We start from the raw sequence: 21,154 nt of genomic DNA, 5'->3' as shown, positions 1-21,154 counted from the left end.
GGCTTTGTAATTTTATTTAGCAGTGAGAATGACCTGAGAATAAAGTGATGATTAAATAAAGCAAGTCTTAGAAGCCTACATGCAGTTTTATAAAGCTTAAAAACAAGCAAATCTAAACTATATTATGTTGGAATACATATATTTGTGTAAACTTTTTTTTTGTTTTTTTTAAGTAAAGGATCATGTAAAAATTCATGGTTACGATTTCAGAGTGAGTGATGGCAGGATAGGAAGGCAAGAAGGAACAAATGAACAAATGAAACAGTATTGGTGATGTTTTAGTTCTTGAGTTGAAATGAGTTTTTTTTTTTAATTGATGTATAGTTGATTTGCAGTGCTGTGCTAATTTCTGCTGTAAAGCAGAGTGACTCAGTTATACACATATATACATTCTTTTTTTATATTCTTTTCCATTATGGTTTATCCCAGGAGATTGGATATAGTTCCCTGTACTATACAGTAGGACCTTGTTGTTATCCATTCTAAATATAATAGTTTGCATCAACTAACCCCAAACTCCCAGTCCATCCCTCTCTCTCCCCCGCCCCTTGGCAACCACATCTGTTCTCTATATCTGTGAGTCTGCTTCTGTTTTGTAGATAAGTTCATTTGTGCCATATTTTAGACTCCATATATAAGTGATATCATGTGGTATTTGTCTTTCTCTTTCTGACTGACTTAGTATGATAATCTCTAGTTGCATCCATGTTGCTGCAAATGGCATTATTTCATTTCTTTTTATGGCTGAGTATTATTCCATTGTATATATATACCACATCTTTATCCATTCATCTGTCGGACATTTAGGTTGTTTCCATGTCTTGGCTATTGTGAGTAGTGCTGCTTTGAACATAGGGGTGCATCTATCTTTTTGAATTATTGTTTTGTCTAGGTATATGCCCAGGAGTGGGATTGCTGGATCATATGGTAACTCTACTTTTAGCTTTCTGAGGAACTTCATACTGTTTTCCATAGTGGCTGCACCAACTTACATTCCCACCAACCGTGTAGGAGGGTTCCCTTTTCTCCACAGTCTCTCCAGCATTTGTTATTTGTAGAATTTTTAATGATGGCCATTCTAATCAGTGTGAGGTAGTACCTCATTGTAGTTTTGATGTGCATTTCTCTAATAGTTAGGGATGTTGAGCATCTTTTCATGTGCCTACTGGCCATCTGTATGTCTTCTTTGGAGAAATGACTATTAAGGTCTGCCCATTTTTTGATTGGGTTGTTTGTTTTTTTGTTGAGTTGTATGAGCTGTTGGTATGTTTTGGAGATTAAGCCCTTGTCGGTTGCATCATTTGCAAATATCTTCTCCCATTCTGTAGGTTGTCTTTTCATTTTTTTAATGGTTTCCTTTGCTATGCAAAAGCTTGTAAGTTTGATTAGGTTCCATTTGTTTCTTTTTTGAAATGAGTTTCTTGATCATTTTATTTACTTCATGACATTTACATATGTGTTATTTTGGTTGTCTGTTACTAAAAAACTACCCCCAAACTTAATTGAAACAACAACCATTTCATTTTTCTAATAATTCTGAGTTGACAGGAATCAGTTGGCTGATTCTGCTCTACATGGTGTTGTCTAGAGCTACAATTTTCTAAGAACTTGATTGGGCTTGAAACATCCAAGACAGCTCATTCACATGGTTGGCAGTTGATGCTGGCTGTTTGCTGGGAACTAAGCTATCACACGTCAGTTCTCTCCATGTGTCTTGTGGTTCTTCTATCATGGTGGCTGGACTTCCTCCTGTCATGATGGCTGGGAGCCAAGAAGTAGCATCCCAAGTGTGAGAATTCCAAGAAGAGAAAAGTAGAGGCTGTGGGTTCTCTTGAAGCCCTGGCTTGGAAGTCTCAGAACATCATTTTCACTACATTGTATTGGTCAAACTAATCTACAGGACCAGCCTAGATCAAAGGGGACAGGGAAGGAGAACCTTTACCTCTCAGTGGTTATGCATATGCAAGAAGAAAAGGGCTTGATGGAAGCCATCTTTGGAAATTAGTTACCATAATATACCCCGGGTTATAGCAGTTCATGTTCCTGACATGTGGAAAATGCATTCACCACCTCCCTAGACACCTTAAAGTCTCATCTCGTGTCATCAGATTCAGGCTCAAGGCTCATAATTTTGTCATCTAAATTGGTTTCAGGTACACATGGGCAACCTTTACTGCAGTTGCTCTCAATCTAATGATGCATGAACTAAAGAACCAAGTTTTCTTCCCCATACTCAGCATACAATGGCAAGACAGGTAATAGCCACTCTTGTTCAAAAAGAGGGAAAGTTGGAGGTACAATGCAGTGAATGCTCCATAGCAATTCAGAACTCCAGTGGGACACATGTCTAATTCGTCATGATTCTACGAGCAGAGAATGTATGTCAGTTAGAACCTAATTCTTCTTGAGAGTGGTCCTCATCTCTTGGCTCTTCCATACAAGATTTTGGCTCTACTCTGAGTCTTTTTCCATGAGAAATGGCTTATATTTGAAGCTGAGTAGCTTTCTCAACCTGCTTTCTATTGAAGCAGGTTGAGAAAGGTTCAAGACCCAGAAGCATCTTTTTATTTTGAGCTGTCTCTCCCTTTTAGACTAAACTGATGTAATTCCTTTTAAAATATCATGTATTTACTATGAATCAAATTATCCATTCCATTAGACAAAAGGCACACCCACAAATGTTCAAGACGGACCTCTCTCTTTCTACTTTGAGCAGAGAGGGTGCTGAAGGACAATACCCTTAAAAATCTTAGATACCCATTGTCTAGCTAAGAGGAGTACAGTCTTTGCTCATAAGATTCTAAGTCTTTGTGTAGCTAAGAGATCTATGAGGCACTGGCTTAAATATTTCTGAAATCTTAAAGATTATTACAGCTGCACCCTTGATCCTAACTTACCCTGATGCTCTGTTTCACTAGCAATTCCCTGGATTTGATCTCTGCCCATAGGGCATTTCCTTCTTGAGAACCTTTTGCTGTCTGGAAAAGGTGTTCTGGGTCCTTTATATTTTTTATAAATTTTTCTCCAAAACCCAACTGTTTCTGATTTAGTTCATCTCTCTCTTCTCATATTTGATCTTAGCCAGCTAGAAGAAGTCAGTTGGCATTTTCAGTATTCTGCCTGGAAATCTCCTCAGCCAGATCCACAAGTTTATTAGGTTACTTCTTCCCCTTAGCAATTTCCACAAGTTTATTCTACCTTTTGCATTACTGTAGGTGAAAGTGCTGCCTTTCACAACAACAGTTGCCTTTTTTTTTGAAAGCAAGTTTCTTTTTTTAAAAAATTTTTATTTATTTATTTATTTATTTATGGCTGTGTTAGGTCTTCGTTTCTGTGCGAGGGCTTTCTCCAGTTGCAGCAAGCGGGGACCACTCTTCATCACGGAGTGCGGGCCTCTCACCATCGCGGCCTCTCCCGTTGCGGAGCACAGGCTCCAGACGCGCAGGCTCAGCTATTGTGGCTCACGGGCCCAGCCGCTCCGCGGCACGTGGGATCTTCCCAGACCAGGGCTCGAACCCGTGTCCCCTGCATTGGCAGGCAGATTCTCAACTACTGCGCCACCAGGGAAACCCAACAGTTGCCTTTTAATGACAATTTCCTCATTGTTATTCTACCACCACTGTTTCCTGAAGGTTGTACAGCCATCTCCTTCTCAGTTCCAAAGTTAAAGCTACATGTTTTGGTTTTGGCCCAATAGAATCCTATTTCTAGGTACCAATCAACATCTATTGGTTATCTCTGGCTTCATAACAACCTCAAAATTGTTGGCATTAAACTACCATGTTTTTGTGAGTAGACTGGCTAAGCTGAAAGGTTCTTCTGCTCCACATGACGTTGGCCAGGGCTTCAATTACCTAAGAACTGTGACATCGAAAATACCTGATCCACATGGTTGGCAGTTTATCTGTTTCTCCTCCACATGACCTCTCCATAGGTCTTAGGCTTCTCACAGCATGGTGGTTGAATTCCAAAAAAAGAGCCCCCAAATTCAATGTTCAAAGAGGAAGTAGGTAGAAATTGTTAACTTCTTAAGGTCAGCGTTCAAAAGTCCTGGAATGTCATTCCTCCGTATTCTGTTGGTCAGAGCAAACAGGACCAGCCTAGTTTCCATGGGAGGGGAAAAAGTACATTTCTCAGGGGAGGAGTAGCACATGCATACAGAGAGGGAAAGAGTTGATGGCATTCATCACTGAAGACTAACTACACATATATATACTTTAGTATATGTCAAACTTTAAAAATGATCAAGGGGCTTCGCTGGTGGTGCAGTGGTTGAGAATCCGCCTGCCAATGCAGGGGACACGGGTTTGATCCCTGATCTGGGAAGATCCCACATGCCATGGAGCAACTAAACCCATACACCACAACTACAGAGCCTGCGTGCCGCAACTACTGAAGCCCACGTGCCTAGAGCCCATGCTCCACAACAAGAGAAACCACCTCAATGAGAAGCCCGCTCACCACAACAAAGAGTAAACCCCGCTCACCGCAACTAGAGAAAGCCCACACGCAGCAACGAAGACCCAACTCAGCCAAAAATAAATACATAAAAATAAATAAATTTATTCTTAATAAATAAACAAATAAGTAAAATAATAAAAATGATCAAAAATGCAGGAGAAATGGGAGACTATTAAAGAAGTTCCCAGAGAAATAATTACTATTACCTAAAAGCATAATCCAAATATTATATTTACCATAGTCTGCCTTTTACTAAAATGCCTCTGTCTTTCTTCTTTCTGTTGTGACATTTCGGTGAAAATATAAAATATCTTTCCCTTTTACTTATTCCTATAATGCTCAAATGCCAACTGGTTCAAAACCGTATTACCATAATTGTTGGGGATCATCAAGCTCTATTAAAATGCTTGTTAGGTTTGTTGACCATTATCTAAAGGATTTGTCTAAATATAAATTAGCCAAAATATCTAGTAAATTTTTCTTGATTTCTCATTTTAACCTAATAAGTAATTATATTGGGAATATCAAATATGGTATTAAATATTCACTAAAGGTAGTCAATGAGTTCTCATATAATTCATAACCTCTTAGAAGGTAAAGTAATATTTTAATGGGTTTTGATTAATTGATTAAAGACAGGAGAAAAAACTGGAGTTAGAAATGACAGTTATTTTTCTTGGCTTTTGCCATTTCTAAAGTGTTTTCACATACATTATCTCATTGGGTTTTTACAACACTCTTCTGTTGTAAGCAGAGCAAGAATTTGTTGAATGGATCCAAATTTGATGGATACAATCGAAGTACACATTGATTTTTTTTAAAAACCTTTATTGGAGTATAATTGCTTTACAATGTTGTGTTAGTTGCTGCTGTATAACAAAGTGAATAAGCTATATGTATACATATATCCCCATATGCCCTCCCTCTTGCCTCTCTCTCGCACCCTCCCTATTCCCCTCTAGGTGGTCACAAAGCACCAAGCTGATCTCCCTGTGCTATGCGGCTGCTTCCTACTAGCTGTCTATTTTATAATTTGGTAGTGTATATATGTCCATGCCACTCTCTCACTTCGTCCCAGCTTACCCTTCCCTCTCCCTGTGTCCTCAAGTCCATTCTCTATGTCTGCGTCTTTATTCTTGTCCTGCCCCTAGGTTCATCAGAACCTTTTTTTTTTTTTTCAGATTCCATATATATGTGTTAGCATACTGTATTTGTTTTTGTCTTTCTGACTTACTTCACTCTGTATGACAGACTCTAGGTCCATCCACCTCACTACAAATAACTCAATTTTGTTTCTGTTTATGGCTGAGTAATATTCCATTGTATATATGTGCCACATCTTCTTTATACATTCATCTGTTGATGGACACCTAGGTTGCTTCCATGTCCTGGCTATTGTAAATAGTGCTGCAATGAACATTGTGGTACATGACTATTTTTGAATTATGGTTTTCTCAGCGTATACGCCCAGTAGTGGGGTTGCTGGGTCATATGGTAGTTCTATTTTTAGTTTTTTAAGGAACCTCCATACTGTTCTCCATAGTGGCTGTATCAATTTACATCCCACCAACAGTGCAAGAGGGTTCCTTTTTCTCCACACCCTCTCCAGCATTTAGTGTTTGTAGATTTTTTTGATGATCGCCATTCTGACTGGTGTGAGGTGATACCTCATTGTAGTTTTGATTTGCATCTCTCTAATGATTAGTGATGTTGAGCATTCTTTCATGTGCTTCTTGGCCATCTGTATATCTTCTTTGGAGAAATGTCTATTTAGATCTTCTGCCCATTTTTGGATTGGGTTTTTTTTTTTTTTCAGCTGCATGAGCTGCTTGTATATTTTGGAGATTAATCCTTTGTCCATTTCTTAATTTGCAAATATTTTCTCCCATTTTTAGGGTTGTCTTTTCGTCTTGTTTATGGTTTCCTTTGCTGTGCAAAAGCTTTGAAGTTTCATTAGGTCCCATTTGTTTATTTTTGTTTTTATTTCCCTTTCTCTAGGAGGTGCATCAAAAAGTATCTTGCTGTGATTTATGTCAAAGAGTGTTCTTCCTATGTTTTCCTCTAAGAGTTTTATAGTGTCTGGCCTTACATTTAGGTCTTTAATCCATTTTGAGTTTATTTTTGTGTATGGTGTTAGGGAGTGTTCTAATTTCATTCTTTTACATGTAGCTGTCTAGTTTTCCCAGCACCACTTACTAAGAGGTTGTCTTTTCTCCATTGTATATTCTTGCGTCCATTATCAAAGATGAGATGACCATATGTGTGTGGGTTTAACGCTGGGCTTTCTATCCTGTTCCATTGATCTACATTTCTGTTTTTGTGCCACTACTATACTGTCTTGATTACTGTAGCTTTGTAGTATGGTCTGAAGTCACAGAGCCTGTTTCCTCCAGCTCTGTTTTTCTTTCTCAAGATTGCTTTGAGAAAGCAAAGCTATTTGGAGTCTTAGGTTTTGTGCAAATTGTGAAATTTTTTGTTCTACTTCTGTGAAAGATGCCATTGGTATTTTGATAGGGGTTGCATTGAATCTGTAGATTGCTTTGGGTAGTATAGTCATTTTCACAATGTTGATTCTTCCAATCCAAGAACATGGTATATCTCTCCATCTGTTTGTATCATCTTTAATTACTTTCATCAGTGTCTTATAGTTTTCTGCATACAGGTCTTCTGTCTCTTTAGGTAGGTTTATTCCTAGATATTTTATTATTTTTGTTGCAATGGTAAATAGGAGTGTTTCCTTAATATCTCTTTCAGATTTTTCATCATTAGTGTATAGGAATGCAAGAGATTTCTGTGCATTAGTTTTGTATCCTGCTACTTTACCAAATTCATTGACTAGCTCTAGTAGTTTTCTGGTGGCATCTTTAGGATTCTCTATGTATAGTATCATGTCATCTGCAAACAGTGACAGCTTTACTTCTTCTTTTCCCATTTGGATTCCTTTTCTGTTTCTTCTCTGGCTGCTGTGGCTAAAACTTTCAAAACTATGATGAATAATAGTGGTGGGAGTGGGCATTCTTGTCTTGTTGCTGATTTTAGAGAAAATGGTTTCAGTTTTTCACCATTGAGAACAATGTTGGCTGTGAGTTTGTCATGTATGGCCTTTATTATGTTGAGGTAAGTTCCCGCTATGCCTACTTTCTGGAGAGTTTTTATTATAGATGGGTGTTGAATTTTGTCAAAACGTTTTCCTGCATCTATTGAGATTATCATATGGTTTTTGGTCTGTAGTTTTCTTTTTTTGTGACATCTTGGATTTTGGTATCAGGGTGTTGGTGGCCTTGTAGAATAAGTTTGGGAGTGTTCCTCCCTCTGCTATATTTTGGAAGAGTTTGAGAAGGATAGGTGGTAGCTCATCTCTAAATATTTGATAGAATTTGCCTGTGAAGCCATCTGATCCTGAGCTTTTGTTTGTTGGAAGTTTTTTTTTTTTTTTTTTTGATGGCTAAGTTCTCCGAATTTTTATTACAACGGGTCATCAGCAGTAACAGGGCTGGGGGAGAGACACACGAGACTCATTTGCCCTTCAGGTAGATCTTGGGGGTCTGCCAGCCTGCGGGGGCTTCCTTCAGGCCCACCTTCCACCAGATGCACCTCAGGTCTCTCTCGAACCTCATCTGCTTCCGTTTCAGGCGTCCCTCCCTGACCTTCTGCCGCAGGAACCGGGTCCTCTTGACCAGCTTGCGGTACTTGTGATGATTCATCTTCCGCCGGCGGATTTGAGCACGTTCTTGCACTGTATCTGGGGCGCGTCCCAGACCTCCTTACCCCCCTGCGTGACCCCTTCCCCCCCCTGGCTGGGCAGACACTCATAGACTTGGGCTGGAGATACAGTCCCTGGGGCCCCAGCGTCCAGTCTGGGCAGGAGGTAGCGAACGGTCAGCCAACTCTCCAAGGGGCTGATAGACATCTTCCTGGGGACCAGCATCTCCTCAAGCTCCATGTGGCCCCGCCTGTCAGGAAGGGAGGCAACCCCACTTGGGCCTATTGGTTGCATGCTGTAGCGAGGCCTGCAGGCATGCCTGCCCAACACCCCGCAGACAGGCCAAGGCCCACTGCAACCTGCCCGGGGAACAGCCCTGAGCAGCTGGGAGGTCAGGCGCACCATGAACATGGTCTGTGCTTGGCGGCGGCCCCAGGCACTCAGCGGAGCGCGCGGGTGGTGTCAACGCTCGGGTCTTAGGTCCCGAGCCCCAGACGGCCGCGGCCGCCTCCACCGTCCCTGAAGCCTGCATGCCACGGCCTCACGCCGACTCTTCCCAGACGCAACTGGGAGACTCAACTGACCATTCCGCCGCCGCTGTTGGAAGATTTTTAATCACAGTCTCAATTTCAGTGCTTGTGATTAGTCTGTTTATATTTTCTATTTCTTCCTGGTTCAGTCTCAGAAGGTTGTGCTTTTCTAAGAATTTGTCCATTTCTTCTAGGTTGTCCATTTAATTGACATATAGTTGCTTTTAGTAATCCCTCATGATTCTTTGTATTTCTGCAGGATCAGTTTTTACTTCTCCTTTTTAATTTCTAATTGTGTTGATTTGAGTCTTCTCCCTTTTTTTCTTGATGAGTCTGGCTAGTGGTTTATCAATTTTGTTTATTTTCTCAAAGAACCAATTTTTATTTTTATTGATCTTTGCTATTTATTCCTTCATTTCTTTTTCATTTATTTCTGATCTGATCTTTATGATTTCTTTCCTTCTGCTAACTTCAGGGTGTTTTTGTTCTTCTTTCCCTAATTGCTTTACGTGTAAAGTTAGGTTGTTTATTTGAGGTTTTTCTTGTTTCTTGAGGTAGGATTTTATTGCTATAAACTTCCCTGTTAGAACTGCTTTTGCTGCATCCCATAGGTTTTGGGTCATTGTGTTTTCATTGTCATTTGTTTCTAGGTATATTTTGATTTCCTATTTGATTTCTTCAGTGATCTCTTGGCTATTTAGTAGTGTATTGTTTAGCCTCCTTGTGTTTGTATTTTTTACAGTTTTTTTTCCTGTAATTGATATCTAGTCTCATAGCATTGTGGTCAAAAAAGATACTTGATACGATTTCAGTTTTCTTAAATTTACCAAGACTTGATTTGTGACCCAAGATATGATCTATCCTGGAGAATGTTCCATGAGCACTTGCGAAGAAAGTGTATTCTGTTGTTTTTGGATGGAATGTCCTATAAATATCAATTAAGTCCATCTTGTTTAATATGTCATTTAAAGCTTGTGTTTCCTTATTTATTTTCATTTTGGATGATCTGTCCATTGGTGAAAGTGGGGTGTTAAATCCCCTACTATGATTGTCTTACTGTCGATTTCCCCTTTTATGGCTGTTAGCATTTGCCTTATGTATGGAGGTGCTCCTATGTTGGGTGCATAAATATTTACAATTGTTGTATCTTCATCTTGGTTTGATCCCTTGATCATTATGTAGTGTCCCTCTTTGTCTCTTGTAATAGTCTTTATTTTAAAGTCTATTTTGTCTGATATGAGAATTGCTACTCCAGCTTTCTTTTGATTTCCATTTGCATAGAATATCTTTTTCCATCCCCTCACTTTCAGTCTGTATGTGTCTCTAGGTCTGAATTGGGTATCTTGTGGACAGCATATGTACGGGTCTTTTTTTTTTTTTTTATCCATTCAGCCAGTTTATGTCTTTTGGTTGGAGCATTTAATCCATTTACATTTAAGGTAATTACTGATATGTATGGTCCTATTACCATTTTCTAAATTGTTTTGAGTTAGTTTTTGTAGGTCTTTTCCTTCTCTTGTTTCCTGCCTAGAGAAGTTCCTTTAGCATTTATTGTAAAGCAGGTTTGGTGGTGCTAAATTCTCTTAACTTTTGCTTGTCTGTAACGGTTTTAATTTCTCCATCAAATCTGAATGAGATCCTTATTGAGTAGAGTAATCTTGGTTGTAGGTTTTTCCCTTTCATCACTCTGAATATGTCCTGCTACTCCCTTCTGGCTTGCAGAATTTCTTCTGAATGCTCAGCTGGTAACCTTATCAGGATTCCCTTGTATGTTATTTGTTGCTTTTCCCTTGCTGCTTTTAATATTTTTTCTTTGTATTTAATTTTTGATAGTTTGATTAGTATGTGTTGGCATGTTTCTCCTTGGATTGATCCTGTATGGGGCTCTGCGCTTCCTGGACTTGATGGAATATTTCCTTTCCCATAATAGGGCAGTTTTCAACTATAATCCCTTCAAATATTTTCTCAGACCATTTCTTTTTCTCTTCTTCTTCTGGGACCCTTAAAATTTGAATGCTGGTGTGTTTAATCTTGTCCCTGATGTCTCTGAGACTGTCCTCAATTCTTTTCATTCTTTTTTCTTTATTCTGCTCTGCTGTAGTTATTTCCACTATTTTATCTTCCAGGTCACTTTATCCATTCTTCTGCCTCTGTTATTCTGCTATTGATTCCTTCTAGAGAATTTTTAATTTCATTTATTGTGTTGTTCATCATTGTTCGTTTGCTCTTTAGTTTTTCTAGGTCCTTGTTAAACCTTTCTTGTGTTTTCTCCATTCTCTTTCCAAGATTTTGGATCATCTTTACTATCATTACTCTGAATTATTTTTCAGGTAGACTGCCTCTTTCCTCTTCATTTGTTTGGTTTGGTGGGTTTTTACCTTGCTCCTTCATCTGCTGCATATTTCTGTCTTCTCATTTTGCTTAACTTACTGTGTTTTGGGTCTCCTTTTTGCAGGCTGAAAGTTCATAGTTTTCATTGTTTTTGGTGTCTGCCCCCAGTGGGTAAGTTTAGGTCAATGGGTTGTGTATGCTTCCTGGTGGAGGGGACTGGTGCCTGAGTTCTGGTGTGTTGGGCTGGATCTTGTCTTTCTGGTGGGCAGGGCTGCGCCCAGTGGTGTGTTTTGGGGTGTCTGTGAGCTTAGTATTATTTTAGGCAGCCTCTCTGCTAATGGATGGGTTTGTGTTCCTGTCCTGCTAGTTGTTTGGCATGGGGCATCCAGCACTGGAGCTTGCTGGTTGTTGAGTGGAGCTGGGTCTTAGCATTGAGACAGAGATCTCTGGGAGAGCTCTCACCGATTGATATTACGTGGGGCTAGGAGGTGTTTGGTGGTCCAATGTCCTGAACTCAGCTCTCCCACCTCAGAGGCTCAGGCCTGACATTAGGCTGGAGCACCAAGACCCTGTCAACCACACAGCTCAGAAGAAAAGTGAGAAAAAAAGAAAGGAAAAAAATTTTTTTGAATAAAATAAAATAATTAAAATAAAAAATTTATTAAAATAAAAAAACAAAAAAGTAATTTAAAAAAAGAGAGCAACCAAACCAATAAACAAATCCACCTATGATAACAAGTGCTAAAAACTATACTAAGATAAACATAAAAATCAGAAACAAGTCAGTTGCAGACAGCAAATCCCAAGTCTACAGTTGCTCCCAAAGTCTACCGCCTCAATTTTGTGATGATTTGTTGTCTATTCAGGTATTACACAGATGCAGGGTACCTCAGGTTGATTGTGGCGATTTAATCCGCTGCTCCTGAGGCTGCATGGAGAAATTTCCCTTTTTCTTCTTTGTTCTCACAGCTCCTGGCGTTCAGCTTTGGTTTTGGCCCCACCTCTGCATGTAGGTTGTCCTCAGGCTTCTGTTCCTGCCCAGACAGGACGGGGTAAAGCAGCGGCTGATTAGGGGGCTCTGGCTCACTCATGCCAGGGGGAGGGAGGGGTACAGTAGTTATAATTGGAATGCAGGGTGTGCCTGCAGCAGCAGAGGCCAGCATGACGTTACAACAGCCTGAGTCATGCTGTGTGTTCTCCCGGGGAAGTTGTCCCTGGATCACGGGACCCTGGCAGTGGTGGGCTGCACAGGCTCCTGTGGTGGGGGGAGGGGTGGGGCATGTGGATAGTGACCTGTGCTCGCACACAGGCTTCTTGGTGGCTGCAGCAGCAGCGTTAACGTTTCATTCCTGTCTCTGGTGTCCAAGCTGAAAGCCGTGTCTCTGGAGCTCGTTTAGGTGGTGCTGTGCCTTCTGTGGTCAGACGGGAAAGGAATCCCCTCTCCTCGCACATCCTGAAACAATGGTCTCTTGCCTCTGAGGCAGGTCCAGACTTTTTCCCGGACTCCCTCCTGACTACCTGTGGCGCACTAGCCCTCTTCAGGCTGTGTTCACACAGCCAACCCCAGTTCTCTCCCTGGGATCCAACATCTGAAGCCCGAGCCTCAGCTCCCAGCCCCCGCCCGCCCCAGAGGGTGAGCAGACAAGCCTCTCAGGCCAGTGAGTGCTGGTCAGCACCGATCCTCTGTGAGGGAATCTCTCCGCTTTGCCCCTGCACCCCTGTTGCTGTGCTCTCCTCCATGGCTCTGAAGCTTCCCCCCTGCCCACACCCCATCTCTGCCAGTGAAGGGGCTTCCTAGTGTGTGGAAACTTTTCCTCCTTCACAGCTCCCTCCCAGAGGTGCAGGTCCCATCCCTATTCTTTTGTCTGGGTTTTTTTTTTTTTTAGCATTACCCAGGTACGTGGGGAGTTTCTTGCCTTTTGGGAAGTCTGAGGTCTTCTGCCAGCATTCAGTAGGTGTTCCGTAGGAGTTGTTCCACATGTAGATGTATTTTTTATGTATTTGTGGGGAGGAAGGTGATCTCCATGTCTTACTCCTCCGCCATCTTGAAGGTCCCCACACATTGATTATTATATGTTGTATCCAAGGACATATAGTTAGGAAGAGTAGACATTTGGGTAACTATTACTATCTCAATAATCAGATTATTCCTTATTTTTTCATCTTTGTAAAAATATTTTGTAAATATTTTACATAATTAGCCCCATCAAATAAAAGTAGAGTTTATACTGTACTGTGGAACTACTTAAATTCTGATCCCAAAATAACCCTGTACAAAAAATTTTAATTAGAAAGGCTTACCTTTTAGGAAAAGATTTTTCTTTTGTGTGTGCATATGTGTGTGTACGTGAATTTGTGTTTTTTAAAAATTCTTATTGAAATATAGTTGATTTACAATGTCATTTTAGTTTCAGCTATACAGCAAAGTGATTCAGTTATACATGCATGCACACACACACACACACACACATATATAGTTCTCTTTCAGGACATTTTCCAGGTTATTACAAGATATTGAATATAGTTTCCTGTGCTATATACAGTAAATCCTTTTTGTTTTTCTATTTCATATATAGTGGTGCATATCTGTTAATCCCATACTCCTAACTTATTCCTACCCGTATATATATATATTCTTTTTAGGAAAAGATTTTTCAATCCATTTGTTCAGTTTGTTAAGGAGATCTTATGTTTACAGAATTGTGAAGGGAAACTTGATGATAGGGATGAAGGTACTTTAATCAGCTCAGATTCTATTTTAGTCAAATCCAATTTAGTTGTAGACGCGCCTGATGCCTGTCCCCATGATTAAAATTCTGAATGTCAATAAACTAAGATGCTGACTGCAATATCTATATCTAAACAAAAATTTTCATTTAAAAAATATTTCTGTGCTTTCAAGTTAGTACTACTGAAAATAATTTTCTAGATTTTAATTATAAATGAAATAATAGTTGTTGATAATGGAGAGTTGAGTTGTATCCCTAGGTCTTTCAATTAGGAAACAAAACCTTGGGAAATCACTTAATTCCTTTTATCTTTAGGTTGAAACAAATTCTAACATTAAACTAACTCTCATTATGTAGTGCTTTACAGTTTACAAAGTATTTTCATTTTTATCATACTTTAACAATTCAGAAATTGAGGTTCAGGAAAGTAATTTGCTAAACATAGTAGTGGGGCATATACATATTCAGGGGAAAGATACTGATGAAAGGGAGGTATTGAATATGAAGAAGCAAGAGGGATGACTATACAGAAGAAAACATGAAAGTAAGATTCCTGAAAAGGTGGAAGGGGATAGTCTCTAAAGCATTGACCTTGAGAGAAGGAACTCTATAATATAATAGCTCAGAGAGAGAAGAAAATTAGTGCATGTGTATATGGGCTTATAGGTTCAGTAGTGGAAAGTTAAAGATAATTTTATCTGATGGCTTCAGATCTCTATGAAGTTGGCAAGGTCATCTACTGTGAGTGAAGAAAGAGGAGCATAAAGAAGACTTCAAAGACTTGTTGCAAATAATGGGAGGTCAATTCGAACAAACAAACATAGCAGGATTACCAGACAGTGGTAAAGCCCCATTTGAGTTTAGTAATAATAAATGAATGAACTTATATTATTTTGCCCCCAGTAGTCTTTGACTTCTCAGATTTAAGAATAGAAAAAGTAAATAGCAGCATTTGAGGGTCTCATCCAACAGATAAGCTGAAAGCAAAGAAAGGCTAAGAAATGTAAGATACTGCCAATACTGTTATTTAAAGGATATTATTTAAAGGATGAACTATGAAATCTAAACTGAATAAAAAATTGAAGAAAGAGAAAAGGGAGAGAACACCATGAGAGAGAAAGAAAGAGAATGTTCTGGTGAATTGTAAGTGCATCAGTGCCATGGAGATCGAGAAAAAATAAAAGACTTAAAATTTTGATAGTTGAGGGACATCCCTGGCAGTCCAGGGGTTAAGACTCCACACTTCCACTGCAGGGGGCACAGACAGGTTCAATCCCTGGTTGGGGAACTAAGATCCTGCATGTAGTTGACAGGTAAATATGGAAACATGATTGTGATCATAAACAAGAATGCTTGGAATAGTGATTTGGGAAGAAACACATAGATGATAGCAAATGAAGTGAGTGGCTGATGTAAAGTAGGTTATTGGAGGTCAAGAGATGAGGAGGTCAAGGAACAGAGTCCAGATTATGGAAGGGTGGTCTGTTAGAATAATGATAATACCCAACATGATAATAGAATTTGAAGCATAAGAGAAGGCTGTGTGAATTGAGTATCAAAATTTTGATAAATGAGGAAGAGTGATTAGAATATCACTAATTGACAATTCCAAGGATGGAGGAAAAGTGATACAGACAAACAGCATGAGCCTTTTAAAAAACACATAAGATTTTTTACAGAAGCAAGTGGGAACAATGATCTACAGTGTAAATGCTGTTTGGATTTTGAAAGAATAAACAATCACCACTTGAAAGCAATAAAGGGAACGGGTACTTTCTTTTAAGAACTAGGTTTTACTTATGGCAAAGATGTAGAAGGAATGCTTAAAGAAAAGGTTGAAAATAAAGGGAAGTGTGCTGCTTTTAGAGGGGAAGTGTAAGTGAATGGGGATAATGGTACAGTAGAGTATTATGGCAAACAGCAAGTTGGGAGTGGGCAAGCAGTAGTGAATGGGAAGAGGTTGGGGAGCTTTCACTTTGGATGTTGACTGTGTTGAATGCAAGGTTGAGAATCATGGCAGATTTAATCTCAGTTTCCTAAAATGTAATCTGTCTAATAGTGACATAATTTATTAACTTTTGAAAATCTTCTTTGTGTGCTAGCTGGGAAAAAATGGTTAATTCACTAATTCTTGGTTGCAGTGTTTTATATGTCCCTTAGATCAAGCTTATTAATTATGTGGTAAATATCTACATCGATAATAATTTTTTGTTATTTGATCTATTAAAGATTGAAAGAACTGAACTGAAATATCTGATGGTGGATTAGTCACTTTCCCCCTGCATTTTATTTTATTAAAAATTTTTAATTAAAAAAATTTTTTTTGGCTGCACCATATGGGATCTTAGTTCCCAAGCCAGGGACTGAACCCACACCTGCTGCACTGGAAGCATGGAGTCTTAGCCACTGGACCATCAAGGAAGTTCCTCTCCCTGTATTTTTTTTTTTTTTAAACTTCTTGCTTTTTTTTTTTTTTTTAATATAAATTTATTTATTTATTTATTTATTTTTGGCTGTGTTGGGTCTTCGTTTCTGTGCGAGGGCTTTCTCCAGTTGCGGCGAGTGGGGGCCACTCTTCATCGCGGCGCGCAGGCCTCTCACTGTCGTGGCCTCTCCGCTGCCGAGCACAGGCTCCAGACACGCAAGCTCAGCAGCTGTGGCTTAGGGCCCAGTTGCCCCGCGGCATGTGGGATCTTCCCAGACCAGGGCTCGAACCCACGTCCCCTGCATTGGCAGGCAGATTCTCAACCACTGCGCCACCAGGGAAGCCCCCTCTCCCTGTATTTTATTAATTTGTACTGTGTATATTTTATGACATTTTATTAGGTATGTGTTAAGTTTAAAATTGATAGATTTTCCTGGTGAAATGTACCATATTATCATTATGTGATGACCATTTCTATAATAATGCTTTTTCTCTTTAAACTTATTTTGTCTGATATTAATTTAGTGATTCATGCTTTAAAAAATTATTTTCGTGTTATAACTTTTCCATTATTTTACTTCCAACTTTTGGGTCCTGATGTTTTTTTCCATTTTGTTGAATTTTATTTTATTTTTTTATACAGCAGGTTCCTATTAGTTATCCATTTTATACATATTAGTGTATATATGTCAATCCCAATCTCCCAGTTCATCCCACCACCACCCCACCCCACCCCACTATCCCCCTTGGTGTCCATACGTTTGTTCTCTACATCTATGTCTCCATTTCTGCCTTGCAAACCGGTTCATTGGTACCATTTTTCTAGATTCCTCATATATGCATTAATATTCGATATTTGTTTTCCCTTACTTCACTCTGTATGACACTCTCTAGGTCCATTCACGTTTCTACAAAAGACCCAGTTTTGTTCCTTTTTATGGCTGAGTAATATTCCATTGTATATATGTACCACATCTTCTTTATCCATTCGTCTGTTGATGGGCATTTAGGTTGCTACCATGACCTGGCTATTGTAAATAGTGCTGCAATGAACATTGGGGTGCATGGGTTTTTTTGAATTTCGGTTTTCTCTGGGTATATGCCCAGTAGTGGGATTGCTGGGTCATATGGTAATTCCATTTTTAGTTTTTTAAGGAACCTCCATACTGTTCTCCATAGTGGCTGTATAAATTTACATGCCCACCACAGTGCAAGTGGGTTCCCTTTTCTCCACACCCTCTCCAGCATTTGTTGTTTGTAAATTTTCTGATGATGCCCATTCTAACTGGTGTGAGGTGATCCCTCATTGTAGTTTTGATTTGCATTTCTCTAATAATTAGTGATGTTGAGCAGCTTTTCATGTGCCTCTTGGCCATCTGTATATCTTCTTTGGAGAAATGTCTGTTTAGGTCTTCTGCCCATTTTTTGATTGGGTTGTTTGTTTTTTTTAATATTGAGCTGCATGAGCTGTTTATATATTTTGGAGATTAATCCTTTGTTCACTGATTCATTTGCAAATATTTTCTCCCATTCTGAGGGTAGTCTTTTCCTCTTGTTTATAGTTTCCTTTGCTGTGCAAAAGCTTTTAAGTCTCATTAGGTCCCATTTGTTTATTTTTGTTTTTATTACCATTACTCTAGGAGGTGGGTCAAAAAGGATCTTGCTGTGATTTATGTCAAAGAGTGTTCTTCCTATGTTTTCCTCTAAGAGTTTTATAGTGTCTGGTCTTACATTTAGGTTTTTAATCCATTTTGAGTTTATTTTTGTGTATGGTATTAGGGAGTGTTCTAATTTCATTCTTTACATGTAGCTGTCTAGTTTTCCCAGCACCACTTACTGAAGAGATTTTCTTTTCTCCATTGTATATCCTTGCCTCCTTTGTCATAGATTAGTTGACCATAGGTGCGTGGGTTTATCTCTGGGATTTCTATCCTAATCCAATGGGATTTCCATTTATCTATATTTCTGTTTTTGTGCCAGTACCATACTGTCTTGATTACTGTAGATTTGTAGTAAGTCTGAAGTCAGGGAGTCTGATTCTTTCAGCTCCATTTTTTCCCCTCAAGATTGCTTTGGCTATTCGGGGTCTTTTGTGTCTCCATACAAATTTTAAGATTTTTTGTTTTAGTTCTGTAAAAAATGCCATTGCTAATTTGATAGAGATTGCATTGAATCTGTAGATTGCTTTGGGTAGTATAGTCATTTTCACAATATTGATTCTTCCAATCCAAGAACATGGTATATCTCTCCATCTGTTTGTGTCATCTTTGATTTCTTTCATCAGTGTCTTATAGTTTTCTGAGTACAGGTCTTTTGTCTTCTTAGGTAGGTTTATCCCTAGGTACTTTATTCTTTTTGTTGCAGTGGTGAATGGGATTGTTTCCTTAATCTCTCTTTCTGGTCTTTAGTTGTTAATGTATAGGAATGCAAGAGATTTCTGTTCATTAATTTTGTATTCTGCCACTTTACCAAATTCATTCATTTGCTCTAGTAGTTTTCTGGTGGCATCTTTAGGATTCTATATGTATAGTACCATGTCATCTGTAAACAGTGACATTTTCACTTCTTCTTTTCCAATTTGTATTCCTTTTATTTCTTTTGCTTCTCTGATTGCTGTGGCTAGGACTTCCAAAACTATGTTGAAATAAGAGTGGCAAGAGTGGACATCCTTGTTTTGTTCCTGATCTTAGAGGAAATGCTTTCAGTTTTTCACTATTGAGAATGATGTTTGCTGTGGGTTTTGTCATATACGGTCTTTATTATGTTGAAGTAGGTTCCCTCTATGCCCACTTTCTGGAGAGATTTTATCATAAATCAGTGTTGAATTTTGTCAAAATCTTTTTCTGCATCTATTGAGATGATCTTATGGTTTTTATTATTCAGTGTTTTAATATGGTGTATCACATTGATTGATTTGTGTATATTGAAGAATCTTTGCATCCCTGGGATAAATTACACTTGATCATGGTGTATGATCCTTTTAATCTGCTGTTGGAATCTGTTTGCTAGTATTTTGTTGAGGATTTTTGCAGCTGTATTCATCAGTGATATTGGTCTGTAATTTTCTTGTTTTGTAATATCTTTGTCTGTTTTTGGTATCGGGGTGATGGTGGTCTTGTAGAATGGGTTTGGGAGAGTTCCTTCCTCTGCAATTTTTTGGAAGAGTTTGAGAAGGATGGGTGTTAGCTCTTCTCTAAATGTTTGATAGAATTCCCCTGTGAAGCCATCTGGTCCTGGACTTTTGTTTGTTGGAAGATTTTTAATCACAGTTTCAATTTCATTACTTGTGATTGGTCTGTTCATATTTTCTATTTCTTCCTGGTTCAGTCTTGGAAAGTTATACCTTTCTAAGAATTTGTCCATTTCTTCCAGGTTGTCCATTTTATTGGCATAGAGTTGCTTGTAGTAGTCTCTTAGGATGCTTTGTATTTCTGCGGTGTCCGTTGTAACTTCTCCTTTTTCATTTCTACTTTTATTGATTTGAGTCTTCTCCCTCTTTTTCTTGATGAGCCTGGCTATTGGTTTATCAATTTTGTTTATCTTCTCAAAGAACCAGCTTTTAGTTTTATTGATCTTTGCTATTGTTTTCTTTGTTTCTATTTCATTTATTTCTGCTCTGATCTTTATGATTTCTTTCCTTCTGCTAACTTTGGGTTTTGTTTGTTCTTCTTTCTCTAGTTCCTTTAGGTGTAAGGTTAGATTGTTTATTTGAGATTTTTCTTGTTTCTGGAGGTAAGCTTGTATAGCTATAAACTTCCCTCTTAGAACTGTTTTTGTTGCATCCCATAGCTTTTGGATCATCGTGTTTTCATTGTCATTTGTCTGTAGGTATTTTTTGATTTTCTCTTTGATTTCTTCAGTAGTCTCTTGGTTATTTAGTAATGTATTGTTTAGCCTCCATGTGTTTGTGTTTTTTACATGTTTTTCCCTGTAATTGATTTCTAGTCTCATAACGTTGTGGTCAGAAGAGATGCTGGGTATGATTTCAATTTTCTTAAATTTACTGAGGCTTGATTTGTGACCCAAGATGTGATCTATCCTGGAGAATGTTCTGTGCGCACTTGAGAAGAACGTGTAATCTGCTGTTTTTGGATGGAATGTCCTATATATATCAGTTAAATCTATCTGGTCTATTGTGTCATTTAAAGCTTCTGTTTCCTTATTTATTTTCATTTTGGATGATCTGTCCATTGGTGTAAGTGAGGTGTTAAAGTCCGCCACTATGATTGTGTTACTGTCGATTTCCTCTTTTATAGCTGTTAGCAGTTGCCTTATGTATTGAGGTGCTCCTATGTTGGGTGCATATATATTTATAATTGTTATATCTTCTTCTTGGATTGATCCCTGGATCATTATGTAGTGTCCTTCCTGGTCTCTTGTAACATTCTTTATTTTAAAGTCTATTTTATCTGATATGAGTATAGCTACTCCAGCTTTCTTTTGATTTCCATTTGCATGGAATATCTTTTTCCATCCCCTCACTTTAAGTCTGTATGTGTCCCTAGGTCTAAAGTGGGTCTCTTGTAGACAGCATATATATGGGTCTTGTTTTTGTATCCATTCAGCCAGTCTATGTCTTTTGGTTGGGGCATTTAATCCATTCACGTTTAAGGTAATTATTGATATGTATGTTCCTATGACCATTTTCTTAATTGTTTTGGGTTTGTTTTTGTAGGTCCTTTTCTTCTCTTGTGTCTCCCACTTAGAGAAGTTCCTTTAGCATTTGTTGTAGAGCTGGTTTGGTGGTGCTGAATTCTCTTAGCTTTTGCTTGTCTGTAAAGCTTTTGATTTCTCCATCAAATCTAAATGAGATCCTTGCCAGGTAGAATAATCTTGGTTGTAGGTTCTTCCCTTTCATCACTTTAAGTATATCATGCCACTCCCTTCTGGCTTGTAGAGTTTCTGCTGAGAAATCAGCTGTTAACCTTATGGGAGTTCCCTTCTATGTTATTTGTTGTTTTTCCCTTGTTGAATT

At 38.7% G+C, this 21,154-nt stretch overlaps 1 pseudogene across 1 annotated transcript; it reads right to left on the bottom strand.

Moving 5' to 3' along the window:
• Window positions 1–7,907: 7,907 nt before the first annotated feature.
• Window positions 7,908–8,751, bottom strand: LOC309666293 (small ribosomal subunit protein mS38 pseudogene; annotated as a pseudogene). The gene has a single exon. The product of its transcript is annotated as a small ribosomal subunit protein mS38 pseudogene (transcript).
• Window positions 8,752–21,154: the final 12,403 nt, after the last annotated feature.

The sequence above is a fragment of the Balaenoptera physalus genome (assembly GCF_965194825.1).
Source record: "Balaenoptera physalus genome assembly, chromosome: 1".
In the NCBI taxonomy this organism is placed as follows: Eukaryota; Metazoa; Chordata; class Mammalia; order Artiodactyla; family Balaenopteridae; genus Balaenoptera; species Balaenoptera physalus.
This window is presented reverse-complemented; position numbering and strand designations above follow the sequence as displayed.